Source organism: Coenobita brevimanus, chromosome 63 (assembly GCF_032717465.1).
Source record: "Coenobita brevimanus isolate Jiangsu-jjx chromosome 63, ASM3271746v2, whole genome shotgun sequence".
NCBI classification, from domain to species: domain Eukaryota; kingdom Metazoa; phylum Arthropoda; class Malacostraca; order Decapoda; family Coenobitidae; genus Coenobita; species Coenobita brevimanus.
Genome location: NC_137016.1, coordinates 20,266,299 through 20,280,266, shown reverse-complemented (window position 1 = coordinate 20,280,266; position 13,968 = coordinate 20,266,299). Strand labels below are relative to the sequence as shown.

Here is a 13,968-nt window from a genome sequence, read left to right as displayed (position 1 = left end):
CTGCTAACTGCATCAGTGGCCTCTCAATACCCCAAACTTCCGAACACTCACGCATTCAGTACACCGTGATCAGGATTCTACATGAGATACCTTATCTGGCTACAAGTTCCTGATTGACACAGGTGCCTTCTGTTCCTTATTTCCTGCTACAGTGAAGGATAGGAACCACCACAGGAAGCCACCAACCAACATCAAACTCGTTGCTGCCAATGGAACCAACATTCCAACCTATGGTACTCGAACCTTCATCATCAAAGCAGCCGGAGACAGCTTTTCCTGGGAGTTCATCATCGCTGACATCAAGATGCCTCTCCTCCTGGGTCATCACGGCTTACTTGTTCATGTCGCCAACTGTAGACTGCTGGATGTAGTCACCTTCTGGACGGCACCTCTTGGTTCTCACCAACACTACACCGGAGTTTGCTCCATGAGAACTGATTGCCCCTACGACATCCTCTACCAAGAGTTCCCTAATATTTTCTGACCAGAGCTACGTCAGCAGCCTGATAAGCCTGCCAAACATGGCATTTTTCATTACATCAAGACAATAGGTCCTCCTGTGCAACCCAAATTCAGATGCATATCTCCTGAGAAACTTGAGGCAGCTAAACTAGCATTCGCTGACATGGAACATATGGGTCTCTGCCAGAAAGCATCGAGCTCATGGGCATCACCTCTCCATCTTGTTAAAAAACCTGATGGAACCTGGCGGCCTTGCAGTGACTACAGACGCCTTAACCTTGTCACTGAACCTGACCGCTACCCTCTACCTAACATAGCAGACCTCACCTCCAACCTATATGGGACCAAGATTTTTTCAAAGCTTGACCTCCTGAAAGGGTATTTCCGAGTCCCCGTACACCCCGAAGATGTACCCAAGACAATGATCATCACACCATTCGGGACCTATACCTTCAACTATTCCACCGTTGGTCTCTGGAATTCAGGTGCCACTTTTCAATGCCTAATGGATGGTATCCTTGGTAACCTCCCCTACTGAGCCTGCTAAGTGGATGAGATCCTAGTTTTCTCCAAGAACACCAGAGAGCATCTTCAGCACCTTCGGATAGTGCTATGAACACTTAGGGATAATGGTCTAATTGTGCGTCTCGACAAGTGCCTGTTTGGTGCCATGTTTGTGGAGTTCCTTGGACATAAAATATCACCAGCTGCTGTCTACCCCTGCTCAAGCAAGATGGAAGCAGTGGCAAACTTCCCATCCCCCACCACCATCAAGGGCCTCCAAGAATTCATCGGCATGGTAAACTATTACCACCGTTTCCTCCCAAGGATTGCTCATACCATGGAACCTCTCTACAATGCTCTTGCTGGGAAACAGAAGAAACTGCAATGGAGACCGAAGCAGAAGAAAGCCTTTGAGGATACGAAGACCGCCCTAGCATCAGCTACAACACTTTCATTCCCATGCCCTAGCATTCCATTCACCTTCACCACGGATGAGCCAGTCGCTGTAGAGGCTGTTATTGAGAAAACAGTTAATGGTACACCCCATCCACTGGGATTCTTCAGCAGAAGACTATGGGAAGCGGAAACCAAATACAGTAATCTCTCCACTATCCGATGTAATACAACCAAAGGCATGTATGGAAAGTGGGTCCGTCCGGATAGTGGGCCCCTGCCTCCTGGACTGGTACTTATGGATGCTTATGGAAGCCACCTAAATAACTCCCCACCAGACATGCATAGCACCTATTTAAGACCCTATTAATGCCAATAATGGAAAGGAACCAGAGAATAAGGAATTAGAAGTGAGTATGGAAAATATTTAGCAGTGCACAGGGTACTTACAGCACATCTGTGTCCTCCTCCTCTGAGGCTCTGGCAGTGGTGAAAATGCTCTTGAAGCACGTACAGTAATCCAGTGTTGTGCTACACTGAATTCTTTCCACTGTGAATTATAATTGTTTAACACTGCACATTCTGTTCATAATTTCCCCACGCCAGTTTCAACCGCCAGTTTCAACTTCCACTTTGCACTCCACACTTAATCCTTTGCAATCCAAATTCTAATTTCTTAACACTGTAAATTCCCATGTGGTCTGGTGGTGAGGTATTGCAGTTTATTTACTCACAAAAACGAGCACATGCGGCATCCATTGCAACGAACTTCTACTCACAATGGTGGTTAGGCAGTAACTGGTGAGAGGTGAGGGAGGAAGGGGTGAAGGGATAAACACAGCTCTTCAGTGCCATGCACCAATTTCAAATTATAGGTGGGAAAAAATTTGGATTTGAGGGGTATTTTTTTCTTTTTTTGGCCATTTTTGGGTTCCGAAGGTCCAGGCCCACAATGTCCGGTACGTGGGGAATCCGGATAGTGGGCGTCCGGATGGTATAGGGATTACTGTACAGCACCTTCGACTGTGAACTGCTTGCTATCTACCTAGCAGTTCGCCTCTTGAAATACCTTCTGGAGGGCACACCATTCACCATTAGTACAGATCATTGCCCGCTAGTACACGCTTTTTCCAAGCCCAGTGATGCATGCTCTGCCAACCAACAACGACATCTCTCCAGCATCACTGAGCTCGGATGCACCATTGAGTATATGCCAGGGGAAATGAACCCGGTAGCCAATGCCCTCTTGAGGGTGGAGATCAATGCCGTCCACCTTGGAATCAATTATGATGACATAACTACAGCTTAAGAGGAAGACCCCGAGACTACTGCCTACCGTACTGCCATCACCAATCTACGATGGAAGGACATCTTTTTTGGCGACAGTGGCTGTACCATCCTCTGTGATGTCAGCTTGGGCCGCCCTTGTCCTCTCATCCCAAAGCCTTTCACTGAAAAATTTTTGACCTCATCCACGGTTTGTCGCACCCATCAAGATGCTTGACTGCAAAGCTAATGAAGCAAAGATATGTCTGGCACGGCATGAATAAGGACGACAGCCAGTGGGCTCGATGCTGCTTTGCCTGCCAGACCAGCAAGACAGGATGGCACACGGAGTCAAGGACAGGAGAGTTTCCCCAACCTAAGTGCCGTTTTGGACACCTGCATGTAATCAGATGGCACCCAGTACCTCTTCACCACTACTCAGCACTCCACATGCTGGCCTGAAACTATCCCTATGAGGCAAGCCAAGGCCCAAGATTGTGCAGAGGCTCTCCTGCACATTTGGATCAGCCGCTTTGGTGTTCCAGATGATACCTTTGACCGGGGCCCCGCCTTCATATCCCAGCTATGGACCGAGCTAATGGGAACAAACATCCATCACATTACTGCTCTCAACCCGGCTGCCAATGGTATGGTTGAATGAACCCATCGCACCCTGAAGGCTGCGCTGATGGCACAATGTGTTGGACCTGAGTGGAGGGCTCAGCTCCCTGGGTACTACTTGGCATGCAAACATCAAAAGAGGGACTTAACGTTTCCTCTGCTGAAATGGTGTTTGGAGAGACTCTTGCTGTCTCTGGCGAATTTTTTCCCGCCACCCACACTCCCTTAAATGATGCCTACCTCGCCAGATTACGTCACATCATTGGCAGACACATGCCTTACACTTAGACATACAAGGATTTGCCTCCTCAACTCCTTCCCAAGTTGCGCCACTCCTATAAGTATGTCTTTGTAAGGAACAATGCCCACAAATCACCCCTCACCTGCCCTTACCAGGGGCCGTCTGCGGTCTTAGAATGCAACACCAAGGCATACCGACTCAGCATGGCCGGGCACAGTGACTGTGTCTCGATTGACTGCTTAATACCCTCATACCTCGACGACAATGATAACCCTGCTCAGCCCTCCTCATCTACTGAACTCGTGCCTCCTCTCACCTCGTCTCGATCTGGACGCCCCATACGCCTACCCTGCAGGCTCAACCTCTAACAAGCCAAGGTCTTTATAACAGGGGAGCCTTTGTAACAATGTCTGTTCCTTTATTTTACTATTTTATTTATTCCTACTTTGTACATAATTAGGAAATAAAAAAGACGCCATGCACGCTACTAGGTAGAATTTGATTTCGTTTAATAACATTGTTTATTTGCATAATTCTTCCTTGTCTTCTGTTTTACTGCAGTGATTCTGAATATATGTTTACATGTCCAGTAAATATCATACAACTCAAAAAATTTACAGAATTTTTACCAAAGAATCTTATAATCAAATTACCCCAGTGGACACACCTCGTGAGATTCCACATTCTGCAGTCATGGATAATTGACGAAATCTCATGTACACCGTATTCACCAGATTTCTACATCTTTTCCACGTGGAAACACTTGAGAAGATCTCGTGTACAACTGGATGAAGAATTCATGTGAATTCTCTCAGAATAGTATGAGATATATGTGGTGGTAGAAATCACATGAAATAGATTAGTTCCGACTGTGATTTTGTAACATTAGAGCAGTGTGAGTTTATGCCTTTTTTTGGTATATATGAAAGTAGTTATGTAGCCTGGCTATCAGCACTTTATAATATTTATTGATTGGAAATTAAGATATATATATATATATATATATATATATATATATTTACAGTGGGCTCGCACAGTGCGCGTCACTGCAGTGCGCGATTCGCCTTGTGCACGAGTGACTAAAAATCATAACCAAAAACCCTTTAATGCGCGAGTTTACCACACAGAACGCGAGGCAGAGGCAAGGAGTGGCTCAAAAATGCCATTTTCTACTAGTGCACGACCACCCCTCACAGAGCGCGTCACGTGTCGCCATGTTGATGCGCAGAAATTCCCGGGCATTCTACTGTGCAGCTTGGGGTACAAGGGAGCGGGCGCGCCATAACAGTCCCGGCTCGTGCACTGTGCGGATCCGCTCTCTACAGCTAACCTGTCGTGTACAACGTGTGGTGTTTTTTGTGGTGCCTGTATTTTGCTGCACCATGGCTCCAACCCCAAGAGTAAAGAAACTTCTGACGCATGCCACCAAGTTAAAGATAATTAAGATGAAGGAGGAGGGTCAAGGAAACACGGCTATCGGGAGAACCCTGGGACTGGCTGAATCTACAGTGAGAACTGTGTGGAAGAACCGTGAAGCCATAAAGGCTGTAGTGAAGACGTACGGTGCCTCTGACCTAGACGGCCATTCGCGGGTGGGAAATCATGCTATGATATTAATGGAGTGCAATCTTGCCACCTTCATAATGTGGAAAGAAAAGGAAGGTGTTCCACTCAATGGAAGATTTATTCGGAACCAAGCCCAGCTCTTTTACAAGGCTGCATCTCTAAGGTTAAAAGTGGAAAAACCGTTCAGGGCATCGGTTGGATGGCTGGACCGTTTTCTCAAGCACAAGGAACTCTGTTACGTGAAATTGTCTGGTGAACGTGCCTCTGCCGATGAGCTGGCCGCGAGAGACTATCCTGCAATATTTAAAACGATTATTGAAGAGGGACAGTACACGAAGGACCAGATCTACAACATCGATGAAACGTCCGTATATTACAAGGCCATGCAAAAATCAACTTACATTGCTAAAAGACAGAAACAAGCCCCTGGTCGCAAGCTCCAGAAGTGTAAGATGACGGTAATGTTCGCTGTAAACCTGTCTGGGAGCCACAAGATGAGGCCAGCTGTACACACAGCTTCACATCCAAGGTGGTACAAAAACCTCACGAACATGGATGCAAGTGGCGTGTATTGGTATAAGTCCGTAAATGGTTGGATGACCGGGAACATTATGGCAGACTGGTTAACGAGGCGGTGTGTCCCTGATGCGAGAGCCAAGTGTCGGGAACTGGGCATTCCATTTAAGATGCTCCTTGTGCTTGATAACGCACCAAGTCATCCTCCATACCTGGAAGATCTTCACAAGGATTGTCGTGTTGTGATTCTGCCGCCCCGCACAACGTCACTAATGCAGCCACTCGATCAAGAACTAATCGCCACAGTGAAGCATTTCTACCATAAGGAAGTGTACGACTACCTAAGCAGGAAGACCGACACACAAGAGGAGCTTCATGTCCTACAAGAAGATCACGACGCAGACCTTGATGAGGCATCTGCTCCCGTTCCATCTCCACCAGCACATCTATCCCGACCTACCACAGATGGCATGACTGTTGAGGCATTTTGGCGTAACTTTACTGTGAAGGATGCAGTTGAATTTCTCCTTCAAGCCTGGCACCAGATTACACCTGCAACGGTGAACCATGCGTGGCGAATGCTCGTGCCTCACCTGTGCATCACCCAGGAGACGGCCATTCAACCACTGGCCGATGCTGAGGCAGCAACATTGACAGCAGCACAAGCTGTACCAGGTTTCGAGGACGTTACATTGGTGGACATACAAGAAGTGCACACTGCTACTGAGGAACAGCCTCCCGAGGAAGTGTTGCAACGGATAGACAAGGCTGACGCAGAGCCCGACGCCAGACAGAGTCAAGTTGAGCAGCCTAGTGTGATGGAAAGCAAGACTGAGCTGTGTATGTCAAACATCAGCAAGATCCTTGCTGCCGTGGATAAGCTTAAGGAAGAGGTGAAGGCACAGGAAGTGAGCAACCTAAGAACGGAGGAACTTCTTGTTGGTATCGACAAACTCTTCCATTTCTACACAGACAGGCACAGGGAAGAAATAAACAGGAGAAGACAGACGCTCATAACAAGCTACACACAGCGGGCTCAAGTTGGTGAAATAGCGGAACCATCGACATTGTCTGCTCCTGATCCTGCTGAGGATGAAGAGGATGCAATGTCAGAAGTGTCAGCATTGGACTTTGAAGGGTTTATGGCCGAAGTGAGTGACTTGGATGCTCCTGGGGAAAGTGATCAAGAGGAGTCTGCGGAGGGAAGTGTTGGTGCGGTGGGAGGTGCGGTGGGGAGTGCGGCGCTGTAAGTGTTGCCGCGCCTCGGGACCCCTGTTATTTAAGGTCATCAGGCCTGTTGTCTACTGTTGTTAAGGTGACTACCCATATTTTTGTTATTGTAGCTATAGCTGTAGTACAATGTCTGAAACATATGACCTTTATTATGTCTCTAAGGGCCAAAAAATGTCCAGGTATGAGGGGGTACCGCCCATATGTAATTATTCTCATAAGATTATGTATTCCTAGTACGCGAATTCCCAGTGCGCGAGCTCGTGCACCACCCAATCTCTCGCACACTATGCGAGCCCAATGTATATGTATTTATATATATATATATATATATATATATATATATATATATATATATATATATGAGGATATTCCTAACATTGTCGTTTCTATTGCTCTTTGGGAATATCCTTGAGGGACAGAACACATCATCTTTGGTGAGAGAGCAGACTAAATGAGTAAAAGACATTAAAGAAGTACTAAAAAGACAGAAATAGAGTTGGGCAGGTCATGCTGCTGCTGATGACGATATATATATCATCATCAGCCATTTAGTGTCCTGAACAAAGGCCTCCCCAAACCTTCTCCATGAATTCCGTATTTGAGAGAGAGACAGACAGACAGACAGACAGACAGACAGAAGTGGTTGTGGATAATTCGTTCCCCAAAATGATCATCTCTCTTAAGCGATATAAATGATGGTACAGTGGATATTCATGATATTCAAGGTAATACTTTTTATGTGCATATTAAACATTTTCTTTATTATTATTATTATTATTTTTTTGTTGAATGCGAAATAATATTAGATCACCAATATCGACGTAAGCAACACGCCTCAAACACAGTGTTTCCATGCTCATACAATCTAGCTATACTTTCTCGCTAGATATAGAGGAACTGACTTTGATCATGTATAAATATTTAATTTTTACATCCAATGACGTTCAATAAATGTTATAGTTATCTGAGCCATTTAAAATGATATTTTAATATCTGCAGCATTATTCTAGCTATTTTGCCATTCCATCTTGTTACCTATAGCGAAGTTGTATTTTCAATGGTAACCTTGCACAAACATTCAAATCCCGCATTTACCATACGTACAAAGGCACAAACTTTGAGGGAAGGTAAGACTTTTGCAGTCCTCTATCAATTTTCAGTATCAAAAGTTAATCATATATAAGCTTTAGGTATAAAGACCGTAGAAGAAATTAGCCTTAAATAAACTGGTCAACCACACAGGCTTGGTCTAAATAGCCTAGCCTATCCGTATGATGTATAGGGCCTAGGCAAGCCTATAGGCTAGATATTAATTGTCAGGTGCCTGCATAGTGCTGATTTAGGTAGTACTACGTTTTCGTTTAGTCACACCCTAGGGAAATTCCAGCCTTATCAATTATGTTTACTCCTCAAATTAGGGGGGGGGGGTTTCATAAATGACATTTTCCTCGCAAATGTGTCCTTTAGATGTTTTTGTTCGTGCGGTAACAACTCACTGTATTGTCACGGCTTGGGGAGGGCGACCTTAGCCCCTCCCAGCCCTCAAAATTATGAGCTTTCACAGTTAATGTAGGTTAGATTGAGGATTAAATTTGGTTGGATTAGGTCTGATTTGGTAGGTTAGGTTAGTTTAGGTTAAGAAGCACTTCATTCGATATTAATTCCTTTTCTTTTTTTTGTATATGACTTCAACCACATACAAGGATTACGCCAGGTTAGGTTAGGTAAGATGCTTTCACAGTTAATGTAAGTTAGGTTGGGGGTCAAATTTTGTTGAATTAGGTCTGATTTGGTAGGTTAGATTAGTTTAATTAACCTGATAGCTGCTACGTACATCATATGAAGAATAGCGTGCTACTGCAACGTACATCATATGATCAAGCTCTTTTTATTTTAAAAAGGCATGCTACATTTTCCACCCAAATGTCCACAAATAGTGTACCACGGCCAAACTAAAGTAAATAATGAACTCATAATTGGTTTCCTATTTTTTTTCCATGCACGCTTTCATTTACAAGTGCAAAAATTATTTTTGAAAAAAAGAAAAAAAAAATTTGTGCATGGGGGGATCGACCACAAAACCTAATGCCGCAGTTAACAGATTAAAAAGCACTTCGTTCAGTTTTATTTCCCTTTTTTAAATTTCATATATGACTTCGTGCATAGGGATTAGGCCAGGTTAAGTTAAGTTAGGTTAGATTTGGTTAATACTAAAAGGTAAATAATATGTTAGATTTTACAGTTTTCATCTCGTATTTGACTTCAACCCATTAATGGGAGTTAGGACGGTTGGGTAAGTATGTGATCATTTGCAGCTGAAAGTATTGTCAGTTAAAATCAAAATATGAGTAAATCCTCTCCCCAGAGAAATAATTAAATTTGTATATATATACATAGTTAGTACAGTTTAAGGATATTGTTTTGAATTTGACTTCACCCAATTACAAGCCTTAGGATTCATTTAGTTGTTCCCTAAATCATGCAAAAAAGGGTTATTTCTTACCTATATTGAAAAAAAAAAAAAAAATAGAGTGGGCTCGCACAGTACAAGAGTGGATGGGTGGTCCTGGTCCTCACGTACTTTGAAATAGTGCACTGTGAATACATAATCTTATGGGAAAAATTACATATGGGCAGTACCCCCATATACCTTGACATTTATTGACTCTTAGAGACAACAATAGAGGTAAAATTTTTCAGACATACTGTATACTGCAGATATAGCTATGATAAAAAAAATATGGTCAGTCACTTTAACAACAGTAGACATCAGGCCTGATGGACGTAAATAACAGGGGTTCTGAGGCGCGGCAACACATTTAGAGTGCCCCCGCTGCATCACCAACTGCACTGCGCGTGTTTAACAGTTGCCAGTGTTGTATTATTCCAGGCTTTGATGAAGAAATTTACGGCCTGTCGAATGTTACACTTCTTCCAGACCGCAGTAAGTCTTTATGGTGGTGGTTGCAGGTATGCCAGGTGAAGCAGGTAGGACTTCCGAGCTGGAGGCGGCTGGTGAGTCGGGGGGGGGGGGCAGTGGAGGTGAGAGGACGGTGGCGGGCGAGTCAGGGGAGGTGGTGAGGGGAGGATCCTCCATCTCGCTACTGCTCACATTTTCGGCAATTTCCTTCATCTCTCCTTGTTTGTCTGCTTCATTCCTTAACTTGTTATGGACTTATTTGCTGTATAACAACTTAGCATTCGCGAAATAACTGTCATTCAAGCGAATCCAAACATTATTAAAGAAACTGGGTTCTATTTTATCTTAATGTTATTGCCGAAAACGTTATTGTTGAAGTCGTTATTGCCAAGATCTTACTGTAGAATCCTCTTGAGCACATTCCCCAAGAGCCTGTAAGTTGCGATGGACACGTGCGGGGAGGGGGGTCGCTTAGTCAGGGAAAATAGCAGTTTTGGGCCACTCCTTGCCTCTACCTCGCGTATTGTGGGCTAAACTCGTGCAGTGAAGGTTTTTTGGTTATTATTTTTGGTCACTTACATACTATGTGATTTGCGTACTGTGAACTCACGTACTGTCCGAGCCCACTGTACTATGACTGAACAAAAGAAAAAATTCCCTGATTTACTGTACTTATTGTTGTCTTGAAACTAATATCTATGTTTTATTCTTTCAGATAATCTAACACTGTAATTCTCCTACATGTATAGAACCGCACATACCACGCAGCCAGCACTCTCCTTAAGTGGATGGTGGACAGCTTCTCCATTTGTCACACAGAACCTACACTGTACATTATTTTTCTTCGTGGTAGCATCTAAGTAGTTTTTTGTTTTTCACAGTGCTCCCAGAGTTTCTGATTAATTGTTTATAATCTTTATATTTTCTTTTGTACCCTAAGAGAAGCAATGCATCTGGCTACTGAAACGAACACTCTGCTGAATGTGCTGATGGTTGTTGGTTGTTTCCTATCCTTACCGTCCTATCTGATCCCCTGTTAACCTTTAGTATACCGTTAAGTTCCCCTATGGCATTTTATTTTTCCCTAATTAGTTGCCTTAATTAATTCATCTGATTAATTACTTTCTTTTTGTCACATAGAGCTCTTCTGCAGAAGGTGGAATCCAAAGCTTTTCACCTCATCAACTCTTTAAGATAGCAATGTGAATGATTTTTCTGTAATACACAATATATAAAGTAAACAACTACTCTGTGTATTATTTTTAAACATACCTATATTCATTAGTGTCCAATCTTGTGCAGACCATTAATGTATTGCACCATATAGTCAAACCAAGTTTCGTGGGTTCTGTTCACTATACCTTAACTATAATGATGTAGTTACAGTACTGTGTGCAGTATATGAATCTTGCAGGACATTTATATAGTATGTACATTATTGAAAATTAACCCGTTGATAATAATGATGCATCTTGACAGTTTATTTTATCAATCATTAGACAAGTTTATACAACTTAAAATAGGAAGGCTCTCTAGCCCCTAAAGCGCGGCCATGGACAGCCGACCCTCCCCGGGTGGCGGGGTTGGATCGCGGTCTGAGTACCTGAAGGAAAATATTAGCCCAAAATCAGAGATTAACCCTAGAACATTATACTTGGTATGGCAGATAGTACTTACATTCAGCTTTCTCCAGAGACAGGTGTTGAGCCTTCGTGGACTACCCAAGAACTTGTGGAGACTTGCAAAGTTGGGTAACAAAATCTTCACTTTCACACCTCCAGCAACCCGGTTTCCCCTCTACCACAGCCTCATTCTGTCACAGTAAACTTTATACTACAACGTACAGGTAGTTTGGAATCCGTATTTGTACAACAAGCACTGAAAATAAGGCTAAAATCAACGAAGCATACGGCCGACATGCAGCACTGCGGCGGTCTTCCCGTCACTCAACAAACATTTCCATTTTCACAGCTAATAACACGTATACTACATTATTTTCAATCATATTACTTCCCAAAAGATCACCGCGGCTTGCTTTTTATTCTGCCTTACGCCCGTCACTTTATTCTTGTTCCTGTCGGCCGCTCGCACTGACTCAGAAGAGCTAGAACTCGCCATAATGTCACTTTGAAAGCCTGTGGTAAACTGACGCTAAACAGGGGCAAACCACGCGAAAAAAAGCTAGTGTGATAACTGGGGAAACAAGCGTTTCCTATTAGCATAAACTGCTTGTGAGAGGAGAGCTCAGATTTACAGTTCTGAGCAGTCAGAGCGCTGCCATATATCACAGCCAGGCTGGCCGGGCCGTGGTGGGGGGGGAGGGGGGGAAAAACGCGATACTTGGCAACAACGGAGGTCAGTAGTACAAAGGTAAAGTATGCTAATTGTAGCTAAAGGGTGGTGGTACTGATAGACAATACCAGTTGGAACATCCTTGCCCGCGTTCATTCAAAATTAACTTGAATCGCAAATGCGACGATCCGCTGTTATGTCCTTTTTGGCGAGCGTCGCAAACACGACGATCCGTGCTTCAGGGGCTAGAAATCAAATGGGTAAAAATAATTTACATTCAATCCCTAGATCCCACAAGTTCTTCCCAAGCTGAATAAATTATAGTCGGTATGAGTTAATCGACTTATAGGCTAACAGTGCTCTGATGATTGATGAATCTGACAATTTATTGTGGCTAAATTATTACTTTTATTCAGCATAGGAAGAATTTGCTGGAGTTAGGGAGTGAATGTATATTTTTTTATGCATTTGGTTTCTAGACAGCTTTCCTAATTTGCATGCATGTGATTTATTCCACCAGATATTACTGTGTATTACTCATGAATTTCAACATGTCTATTACACGTGCTTAAATTCTCGTGAAACGAACTATCAAAAAAGACCAGAGATCCACATCTTTTAGACGTCTCCAGTCCACATCTTTTCCACGTGAAAAATGTGACATTTGCCCACTGGGACTTCGTCCTTGTGTGACCCTTAACACGTTCACCAAATTTAGTTTAAATCGGATTAAAACTGTATGAACTGACCTTGACATGTGACCTTGATCTTTGACCTTTCCCTGTGGCTTTGGTCTTTAACTGATTGTTCTTAAAATCGAATCTCTTTATCCTCGACTAACCTTGATGCCTTCCACAGAGTTTGGTCAAATCTGAAAAAGAAACCGTTTAATCTGACTTTGCCGTGGGACATCGTCCTATTGTTCTCAAAAACAGTAAGTCAACCTTTTTGGTAATCGTCAGTCCTTTCATCAAGTCTGGGTCAAAACATAAAACCTTACTTCTTTTTACGCACTGATACACGGTTCAATATTTGCCCCTGAACCGTGGCCTTGACCTTTGGCTGGTTGTTCACAAAGTCGATGCCCTTACCTTACTCTCCATCCTTCCTCGAAGATCGGTCTATAAAGGATAAAAATGATTTTAGCTGACCTTGCTAGGTCATGCGCTGCTCTACTCCCGTGACCTTGACCTTAGATCTATTGTTCTCAAAGACAATATATAGGTCAACCCCTTGGCTGCCAATCTCCCCACTAAGTTTGGTTAAAATCGGATAAAAACTGTTTGACTGGTTTTCTCTCTCTCTCTCTCTCTCTCTCTCTCTCTCTCTCTCTCTCTCTCTCACACACACACACACACACACACACACACACACACACACACACACACACACACACACTTTCTCTCTTCGACCGAGCGGGTATAATAACATAATTAATATGCCTTTGAAGTGAAGAAGTTAGCTTTTGCAACAATGATTACCTTCCCTTACACTTTTTCACTTTTCAAAACGACATTCTTCTCCTTATAGCTTCGTTTTTCCTTCATGTTTTCTTCCTTTGGGGCTACTGACAGCAACCTCTTTTTCTGTATCCTCCTTCCTGTTATAAAATCACTCCCGAGAAAATGGCTGTTTTTTGCGCCATGATCTCACTTGTTATCGTGTTGCCCAACATGATGTTTCTAAATCATCTCCACCTTGGGTACAGGTTTCTTGCTAATAACTAATTAACTTTGTAGTGATTTTCTCTCCTATTTTTACTGACGATCAAAATTCTTCGAAATTTTTTGCTCCACACTGGAAAACATACTGCTTTCTCCATTCTTAGCAGTCATCACAAAGGAAACTAGCATTTATCACCACCTCTGGCATTTGTCTCCACTCGCTGATCCACCTTGTTAACTCTCCAATGGTCGGAATAACTTTAGTAATGTAAATCGGGTAACGTCACACA

General features: G+C 43.3%; 1 protein-coding gene across 1 annotated transcript in view; it reads right to left on the bottom strand.

The window, feature by feature from the left end:
• LOC145404384 (cholecystokinin receptor type A-like) overlaps window positions 1–13,968 on the bottom strand; it is a 75,381-nt gene that overhangs the window by 17,082 nt on the left and 44,331 nt on the right. The window lies entirely within an intron of this gene.